At 47.4% G+C, this 10,358-nt stretch overlaps 1 protein-coding gene and 1 non-coding gene across 7 annotated transcripts in view; both read right to left on the reverse strand.

Annotated features, from left to right (window-relative positions):
- RBM39 (RNA binding motif protein 39) overlaps positions 1 to 3,399 on the reverse strand; it is a 28,168-nt gene extending 24,769 nt beyond the window's left edge. For all 6 annotated transcript variants that reach the window (XR_010784646.1, XR_010784645.1, XM_066561302.1 and 3 more), the window contains exon 1: positions 3,135 to 3,399. The gene's annotated coding sequence lies outside the window, so the exon portion shown is untranslated. The remainder of the gene's footprint in view (positions 1 to 3,134) is intronic.
- Positions 3,400 to 5,512: 2,113 nt separating this feature from the next.
- TRNAE-UUC (transfer RNA glutamic acid (anticodon UUC)) lies at positions 5,513 to 5,584 on the reverse strand. The gene has a single exon. It is a non-coding gene; the product is annotated as a tRNA-Glu (tRNA).
- Between the last annotated feature and the right edge of the window lie 4,774 nt (positions 5,585 to 10,358).

A 10,358-nucleotide genomic window follows, 5' to 3' on the forward strand; every position in this document is an offset into this window, starting at 1 on the left:
AGAAGCAAATTTCACCTGAGTTGGAAAACACCCTTGTGCTTTATATTCCAAAAGCTTTTGTTTAAGAGGTCATCACTGCATTGGCTCGAATTCACTAAACATTTACAAATTCAGTAGGTATTTCCAACAAAAACTGTAATGAAGTTTTGCCCAATGAGATAGTAACAAATGCATGCAAAATAATTACAGCTGCAAACAACAAAATGTGACTGAACACTATTAGCCAGAGGAAATCCAGAGGCACTCTATTAATTTCTTTCAAAACAAAGAGCACAGCATATTTATGACACAAACACAGCTCTGGTGGCCATCTTGAGAAGTGCTAGAGCTTCAGCAAAGGACAATGAACAATCAGGCAAACCTGTTCACAGCTCCTAGCCTTTTCCACCATCATTTACCAATCTCAGCATGGGGACACCATGGTGCTTTAAGAAATGCAGCTTCCTCCATTACAGGGGTCACAGGAAAACAGTTATGATTCCAGCACTAAGAGCTACTAAAGCATACAAAAAGTCCATCCAGTCTGGAATTTCACATCTCAAAACAAAAACATCCATCACACCAGGTAACACTTGACACCATCGACATTTCGGGTTTAGCTGCTCCTCTTATTTCTAATTTCAACCCCTTAACATAATTTTATGTTCACTATACTCTGAATCACTCTGACGCTTGATTTCCTCTCTCTATGCAGGTATGCTATTAAGCACCTTTCAAGACTCTTGGCATTAAACTTAGATATTCAAATTCCTCAAATCTCTTAGTGGAAGTTTCTCTCTTTTTTTTCTTTCTTAAGCTCCAGAATGGCCAGTCCTCTAGATCCGAGTCTGACAGCCCAACACTGAAGATTTGTGTGTGCACCATAAAATGGATTTTTAATTATTCAGATTAGTTCTTGCACCTTGTCTACAGGCAGTAGAACTGTGCTGTCCCAAGAATAACAAAAATGCTCCAACACATCAAGATCCTTTACACTGGTCACTTATAATGTCGTAATCGAGAATGCTTTGCCAGAGCTGCAGCACATCTGACCCTGGCCCAGGGATACATTCTAGAATAAAACACCATCCTCAAGCAGGATCACAACACTGGAAGTTCACATTCAGTACTTAATTGAGGCAGACTAACCTCATTTTCAAATTATTACCTGTTGGGCTACAGTGCTATCACTTACAGATATGACTGTCCTTCCTTTAAGTGTAATAGCTCAATTTTACTTTTTACTACTGAATTTATAGTCAGCTTTTCAAGCCATCTACATACATGCACATGATTTAATTCACAGCTGTTCTACCAGTATGTAGTATAAACAGTACATCAGTATGATTAAAGGCATGAAAAAGACAAACCCAGATTTCTACAATACAATTCCCTCTGGTGACAACTCCCACCCAAAATTACATTTCCAGACGCATAATTTAGCCAACATATCGAGCTATACATGGAGAGGAATTCTTCATCCTGAAGAGGGGTGGCCATAATAGGGACCACCAAATCCTGAATAGCATGGAAAAGTGCAGAGGGAACGACTATTACTGCATTCCCCCCAAATAATAAGTGAATGAACTATCATCCAGTGGATTCAAAACAATGGTCTTTATACACAAAGCATTTAACCATTGAATTCACTGTTGAAGGGCACTGTGGATCCCAACAAAGAAAAAGAAGCACGTGCAAAGTTAAAAAAAAAAAAAAACAAACCAAACCAAGAAAGTTTAAAGAAAAAGATTTTTATTAAACAAGGGCACACCTCGTGACCCTGAACTACAACTGACAACTAAGTGCACACAGAGAGAACTGTCAATGTGTGACTGCGCTGTTCATTCTTTTTTTGGCATTTACTGCTGGCCACCATCATTGAATCTCCTGAACTGCATGGACCTTTGGCCTCACCCCAGTAATCTGTACCCTTTGTACTCTTTACAAAACACTTCCACTGGGACAATACCATGTTATCAGAATTCCTTCTCTCTACGTGTACCAGTCCTGCTATCAGCCCTTCGATGCATACATGTAATGCATATAATCATGCTTCATAAAAAGTTGGAAGTATTTTTTTAAAAAACGCAAACGAAAGCCCTTAATAATTTCAAATTACTAGAAAACCCTGACAGATTCTCAAGTATCTTTCATTAAACAACAACGCTCCAAATAATTTTCCTAAAAGCCTTTCAGCTTTCTCAAAAAAGCTAACTATGGCTAACTTGTTTGGAAAGGGGAAAAAAGAACCAAAACTACCCAAACAAGCACACGAAAAACACCAACAAAAACACATGCCAAAACATCAAAATTAAAAAAAAAATGAACTACACCTGAAACTGTGGATCTACAGAAAGCATAAAGGGACATGAAATTTATTGTAACGGACCTAGTCACTATTTGGAAAGAAATCACTATCTTTCTGCTAAACTATACCACATAAAAGGAATTTAAAAGGGTCCCGTTCTCAAAATTATTTGTTTTAGAAATCCAACGAATGACAATTCGACCGTTTTTCATGTAGTGTCCGGGAAGAACATCAGGAAACTTTAGGGAGGACTACGACGCCTCAAAAGGGAAGCTAGCCTCTCAGCAGGACCCATACGTCTGCGGGCAGGTCCCCAGCCTGCAATTCCCAATTCCCTCAACTCCCACATACTCCTGACAGGATCGAATTCGGTTTTCCCAGAAACAGTGATGCCCAGCGCTGCCTACCCCGCCGTGGCCGCCTTCCCACCTCGCTTCTTCCAAAGGCCTTCACTCCCCGTCCGCCCGCGGCGTCCGGTGCTCCCCCACCTCCGCCCCGTCTCCCTGCGCGAACGGCCCCACAGCTGCTCACGCCCGGTCCCTCCGCACAGCGCCGTCACGAGAACAGAGGGGGAGCTGGAGCGGGGGGAGCCGGGGCGGGGCAGCACCACGCCGGGGGCAGCCGGGCCTTCCCGCGACGTGGCCACGGGAACAACCAAACCGCACAGGGCCTGGCCACGGGGCGGAGATCGCCGGGCGCACTAGCCCTGGTGAGGTGCAAAGCGGCGCCGCGGGCAGGGCCGAGGCGGCCATAGCAGCGGGAGGGGCGCAGACGCCCAGGCCGCAGCACCCCGTGGACCAGGCCGCCGCTCGCCCAGCGGCGGGGCCCGGGGCCCCCCCGCAGTTACCTGCGCCGCGGGCAGTGCGATCCTTGCTAGGGCCCCGAGATCCGGCAGTAGCGGCTCCGGCGTCACTACTCTGGCGGTGGGGAACGGGCCCGAGGGCTTGAGCAACTTCTCCAGGCGTCTGAGTCTTAAATGGACGGCGGCGCTCAGGCAGCCCCGGGGAGCGGGCGGCGAGGGGCGGAGTGGCCTTGAGTCGATCCCGGTGCCGGTCTGGCCCCGTCTATGGCTCCGCGGCTGCTCCCGAAATGGCGCCCGGCCGCTCGCGGCTCCGCGCAGGGCACGGGGGCGCCCAGCGCACCGCGCAGGGGCCTCTCGCGAGACGCACGGCCAAACAAGCCCTTACATGCCCGGGTTCGCTGCCTCTCGCGAGATATCGCGCCCGGAAGCAGTGGCTCAAATGCTCGCGAGATTTGGGCAGCCATGTGGCCTTGTCACGCGCCTTTGCGCTCTCGCGAGGGCTCGCCCGCCCGCCGGGAGGGGCCGAGGGGCGGGAGGAGGGACCTGAGGCTGTTGTGGCGCGGCTGCCGCGGTGGTCTCCCGGCGCGGGTGGCTGGGGGCATGTGGGATTCCGGTGCCTTCGGAGCACCTGTTTCTTCCCTGGCTCTGGAAGAGCCGTGTCCCAGGTCCTTCAAGGACATTCTTGAGCCCCATGCCGAGGCCTTTCATAGACTCTTGGTTTCCAGCAATCTAAAGTGGATTAGGTTATGGAGTGGACAGGAGGGTGAAGTTATTGTGTTCCTTCACCAGAAATTGTTCTGACGTGATGATTAAATAGGGTCTGTGGTCTGATCTTCGTCCATTTGGCTGAGGGCTTGATGTGGTTCGATCAGATTAATAATGCCCGCCTTCGGCCGTACTCTTCTGCCAGAAACTACACCTCCCTTCATGGGCTAGCAGTGTCTTGCAGATTTTTTAGCCACTTCAATTCCAAGTAAAACAATCTGTCAATGACCTGCTCTTCAAGTGTAGCTTTTGGCCCAAGCCACTGCAGATTGCTGGAGCCTTGAAGCTTAACTCAGAAGGGAGGTAGTGTTTTGTGAAAAAAGCCCCTCTTTAACAGTGCTCGTTGCTGTCTCATTAACAATGCTTTGTTTCCCTCAGAGCTTACAGAATGGTTCATTTGTATTTAAATTTAGTAATACAGCCTGGGGCAATTGTTCAAGGTAGGACAGATAGCATTAAGTAAGTTTCCTGCTGCAATCAGCATGAAATAAATTGTTGCTGGGGAATTTTGGGTTGTTTTGTTGTTGTTGTTTTAGAAATTTGAAACAACATAAAGAGAAATTCTAAACAAACTTTGCCTCCTGAAGTTATAATTTTTTTCTGAAAATCCCAGGCTACTGTCTCATTTAATTTCATTTCTAACTAAGTTCCTGAAATGTTAATTGCAGAAAATGATCCTGCGGCTCTTGCCCCGAGTGTCCAAGTCTTTCTAAGATGAAGTCGTCAACTGGAACATTTGGGAAAACTGATCTGTTTTAAATTAAAAACAAAGCATGACTATAATAGGGTTTTTTCCAACCTAATAATTTCCGTACCGTTTGGTTGTAAACAAAATTACTAGTCTTCTTACAGACAAAGTGAGGTTTGTTGCATTTGTTCCCATGCACTGCTCTTGCTGCTTGTCTCTTACCCCTCGGCTTCCAGTCAGCCACCAGGTCTGGTATAACCATCTCCATGTTCCTTGTTCCCTCACCTTGCTGTGATTGTGACTGAAGTATGCGCATAGGCTCACGTTGGTGGATTTACCTACGGCTTTTCTCTATCACCATTTGCCTGTGGAGCCAGGCTCTGGAAGGGGTACACAGACATGGGGCTTTTTGTCTACTCCACTAACACACCCCTTGCCCATGGCTGGTGCCCAGGCAGTGTGGGAGAAAGGCTGCACTCCCACGCTAACAGGACTCACGGAGGGTGTGAAGATGGCTAATGAGGGATCTGCAGTAGCAAATAGCTGCACAAGCTGCGTGTCCAGCCCTGTTGCCAGACCCGGCGTATCACAGCAATGCCCCGACCCATCAGCTGTCGACGCTCAGCTCCGCAGGGCTGTTGGTGTGGTCAGTACGCACTTGGCTGGATTCACCTCTGGAGCTGAGGGGAAGCTCTCAGTAACATACCTCCTAAAAAAGGTTTTCTTGTTTGTGGGATGGCTTGATTCCGAGGAGAGACTGGCTCTGTAGTGCTGAGACATAATGCCGACTTATCGCCGGTGTTTCTTACTCTAAACCTGGCTCTGTACTCGCGCCAGGAAGTTCCGTTCGCCTCAGGGTCCAGGGTTGCGGGCGGGAGTTTGTGTTAACTGCGCTGCGAGGGGTAGGAGGTATCGCGCAGAACAACCAAAAAGCTGCTTTAGCAGGCGAAAGAAATAAAAGAACTCATGCTTCCCACACCGGGAGTCGAACCCGGGCCGCCTGGGTGAAAACCAGGAATCCTAACCGCTAGACCATGTGGGACTGCCTACCAGCTCTCTCTTCCTGCATTAGCCAATTCCTGCACGGCTTCGTTCCTGCACCGTCTCCTCTCTGTTTTGCCTCCCGTCTGCGCCGCCCCTCCGCGCTACGCGCTGCCCACCGCTCGTTTCCCCCTGCCCGCTGACCTCCGTTCACTGCTCGCTGACCTCTGCCCGCACCGTTGGTCAGGATCAGGGAGTGGGGTGAGGGGTGCACGGCCACTCCCTCACTTACTTAAAAGATGAGGCTGGAAGTTGACAAAACTGAAGAAGTAGGAAATTACTAATGGGAAGATGAACAAATGAAGTACAACCTAAAAAGGCACAGAAATTTCACAACAGCCACTGATGTGCTCTGAAACAAATCTGAGCAACCACAAAAGCAGGCAGAACAACTGCACTACCCAGTTTTGACCGAGGACAACCTTATCAGACACTGGTACAAGGCAGATAACAGGTGGCACACTGAAGTGGCTGGCTGTGGATGTACAGGAAGAACTGACTATTGAGCATGTGGAGGAGTAATGCTGGATGTTGAAGAAACTTCAGAATCAATGTACCTAAACCATTTTAATCTTCCAAGATGTAACTGAACCCTTATATGTGGAAAATTCAGACCTAAATAGGCAAAGGAGAGAATTAGGACTATTGTAGTGAACAGAGTTTAAAAACCAGCGGTGGTGACAGTAATGTATTTAGGAGGTCAGAGTTGCTACCAAGGCAGAAAACATCATTATGAAAAGTCTCCAATTACCCCCACACTGAGTGAGTAAATGTTACATCAGCATATCATGTGCTTGCTACATTTAGATATAACAAAGGTTTGATTTTTGGAACAGCTGGTTGGAGAGCATAAAAGAAGCCATTTGGTTTAATGCTGAGTTTTGTGAGGGGCTGTTAGAACAGTCATGCATAGCAGTGAGTATAATGTACTCTATCTGGTGACATTGAAAAAACAACATCAACAAAGAAATTCCTACCTCAAGAGGTTATTAAAAAATGAATAAACGGAAAGGATAACATGGTTGTAAGAAGCATGGAGATTCTAAAATTACTCAGAAGACTTGTATTGCCACAAAGAAAAAGCTATGGCTACAAAGCACAAAAAAAAAAAGGTTATGGAAATATTAAAGATAAAATACCCTTTAAAATGTGAAGGTGGTATAGACCATGTCCATATGCCAACAGAGAAAATCCTGAATAGATTATAAACTATCAAATTAATCTGACAGTAACTACAGAAGGTGGATTTGAACAGATTCTCTTTCCTCGCATGGATCCCAAATGCAGCCCACTGACCTCCATGAGGTTGCTAAAGACATGGACAAGGACTGGGTGACAGCCAGACAGCCCAGCTTTTTTGGCACACAATGATCTTAGTCTGTCTCTGACATGAGGGGGAAATTTGCTCCCCAAGGACTTGACAGCAGTGGTGGAGAGATTTGAGCTTCTTTTATGTATCATCCTGCCTGTCCTCAGCTTCTCTTCTAGTTCTAGAACTAGATTAATCTCTTTCTCCTTCCAGAAGGCCTAGTGAGATGTCAATATGAGCAGCAGTGACAGCATCTATGCCCCTCCAATTTTGCTTGTTTAGGAATTGCATGTGAAGGAAGAGCATTTGACTTTGTCAACCATCCCTGAAGATCGGGACCTGGGGGAGGCAGAACTTTGGCTTCATTTCAACTGGCCATGCTCATGCTGTTAATCTCACGTGTCTGTGAAGTTGTTCTCAGGGCCCCAAGAGCACTAACAAGCCCTTAGGCCAGCCTCACTTAGGGCTTGTGCCCCAGCCCTGCCCAGGAGCCCCAGTTCACATCAGCCCGGTGTGGCAGCAGCTCTTTCCACAGAGAGCAGCAGGCAGAACTTTCCCAGGCATTTTCCTGGGGAAGGCTGTGAGAAGATCAGAGAAAAACATGAGAAACAATTCTTATATCCACTTGCTGCACCTATTGTTGTGCACATGTGGAATGCTTTAAGGAGATTTGTTTACCAAAGGGTGATTTCTTAATTGGACACTGGTAATGGTGTTTCGATTGATTGACCAATTAGGTCAAAGCTGTATTGGACTGTCTGGAAGGGGAGGAGTTTCTTAATGAGTATAGTACAGGATAATATAGTGTAATAAAGCGATTGATCAGCCTTCTGCAATCATGGAGTCAATGCAAATTATTGCCAGCAGGGGGCCTGCAGCAACAGCCCTGGACCCTCAGGCCCTATCTGAGCTGTGTTGAGGTGTGCTTGTCTCCAGTGCTACTCATCAATGTGCCCATACCCATGGCCATGCCCAGCCCTGAGCCTTTGACCCTGACCTGGAGCCTGCCTGCCTGACCTAACCTCAGCTCTGCCTTATTACTACAGACCTGTCATGGGCTGGGTCTGTTCCTGGTCACCATCACTGGCCCCATGCTGATCTCAGCCTGCAGATTGACTTTCCAAGTTGACCTCAGACTTGCCTCATCCCTATGAGCTGCTCAACAGTCTGGGCTACCCATGAGACAGCCCCACCATGGCGGGGCTGACCATGACCGCCTGCAGATGTGCTGTTCTGGGAGACTACCTGCAGGCTGCATGGCGTGGTCCCCTGAGACACTGCTCTGGTGCAATCCCAAGTGTTTTCTCTCTCCTCTAACAGCAGCTGTTCACAATGAGCAGCCTCAGAGGTAGAGAGATGGATAGAGATGCACAAGTTGAAACTGCCAGCACCCAGGCTGAGTGCACAGCACTCAAATTAAAATATAAGAACCTGTTGGTTGAGTTGATCTGCTTAGTAGATCGCCAAGATGTTTAAAAAACTGACAAAGAACAGCCTTCAAAGGGGTTTGCCTAAAGCTGAATACCTATTTGCTGAGAGGAACCCAGCTTGCCTGTCACAGTCAGCACAGAGGGACATTGAGCATTGCAATGCTGGTAATAACAGGTTTGGAAACTTCACTTCCCTCTTCAGTTATGTGGTAGAGCAAAGAATTTGCTGCTGTTCCCACTGAATTCAGCAGGAACGTGGCTGGTCCTGAAACCCTTGACTGTATGAGAGAGGAAAACAGATGAAGAGTTATAACCCACTGCTAGTGATCATGATAGGATTTCTGTTTTCATTATGTATAAGTAAGGAGGTGGTATGCAGACAGAGGTCAAGACAATACCCGAGAGCAAAAGGGATTGAATTTTAAAAAATGAAATCTGTTTTATTTTATTGAAAGGATACAGTAAGAAACAACAAGGTGCATAAATTTCAGTTGAGGACACCTATAAACAACAAAACGGAACAATTTTTTTTTTTTGCTAGTTAAAAAGAACAGGAATAATGGGATGAAGCTGAGAAAACTTAGGCAAAACACCCTGGTGGGATTTCAGATAGGTGTCTGAATGGTCATCCCAGAGACAACAAGGCCAGGAAGAATTACCCACAGAAATGCCTCTGCACTGGTCAGAAATAGTAAGAAAGTGATCTCACAAATCCCCATCTTTCTTTATGTCTTGAGACCTGACTGTGGGACCTGCTTTCCAAGTTACTCATAGAAATGGGGATTCAATTAGTTTGTCCAGGCTTGTGAGAAAAAAACATCAGACTATAGGATTAACTTGAGGAGTTACAAGTTCTGCCTGTGGCTAAACAATAAACTCAGTGCGTGCAAAGAACCTAGAATATTACATTGTGTAGCACAAATGTCAACTACAGCAAAGCCAGATTGTAGCAGTTGGTTTGAGGGTCCCCGGGGAGTCCCCTAAGCTGTGTGTTCGCTGGTAGCAGCAGGCAGGCAAGGAGACTCCACACGGCTTCTGACCGTTCTAATTAGATGAGGGTTTATTGGGGGTCCCACCCCCGGGAGCAGCATGGTTTCTGAGGGTGAAGGGGGGAAGAGGGAGAGAGGGAGAGCCTAGGGAGAAAAGGGCCAGGAGAGCATCTGTGGTCTCTCCTGCACAGCTTAACAGGGAGATTCAAAGTGAGCATGGAATAAGACTTGGGCCAATGGGTTTACAGATACATGATACTTCAGGGGAGGATTACAGGCTTGGAATAAACCGTTCATTTTCGAGGGGTGAGACAGAGCATACCATTTAACTAAAATGTAACACCACACCCGATGGGCCAAGCAACACGTGCAGCCCAGTGGGAGACCGAGCAGGGAGGCACAAGGAAGTGGCACAGCCTGTCTCTACCACTCACGCTGCTGCTTGGGTGCACTGGTGGTTCTAGCTCAGTCTTGTGTCATAAGCCCTGGCCACAGGCCTCTCAGCAATCGTTCTCTGCTCTGGGCAGGTGTCCTCCAGCTCAAGGCTGCTGGTGGTGAAACAGTTTCATGTTTTCCAGAGTATAAGATCACCTGTGGGGCAGAAAGCACTACTGGCCAACATTTGAGAGCAGCAGAGTTTACCAGAAACAGAGAAGTGTGGGAGGCTGTGATACGGTAGAAGTCCTTTGGGAACCTGTAACTGATCTGGTGTCAGGAACATAAGGACCTTATTTTGGGGAGTTTTCATCCCACAGGAATTTTGAAGTAAGGCAGGCAAACCTCTGCTGGAGATATTTTCCTGACCTTCACTGCCAGCAACCTCAGAGTTTGGCTCATAGAAAGTTACCTGGGAGCATGTACCTCCTTCCTGTGTCTTGTCTAGTATTGGAACAAGGACTACCCTGGACAGCAGAGTCGATCTGGTTCACCAGGGACATCCCACTTCCACCTTCCTCCCCTGTTCTTCTGACCCATCCTGGAGTGTGGCTGCTTTCCTCATTCTCATCCCAGTGCTTGCCAGATCATCCATAAGGCCAATACAGGTTC

This window comes from Molothrus aeneus, chromosome 17, assembly GCF_037042795.1.
Source record: "Molothrus aeneus isolate 106 chromosome 17, BPBGC_Maene_1.0, whole genome shotgun sequence".
Classification (NCBI taxonomy): domain Eukaryota; kingdom Metazoa; phylum Chordata; class Aves; order Passeriformes; family Icteridae; genus Molothrus; species Molothrus aeneus.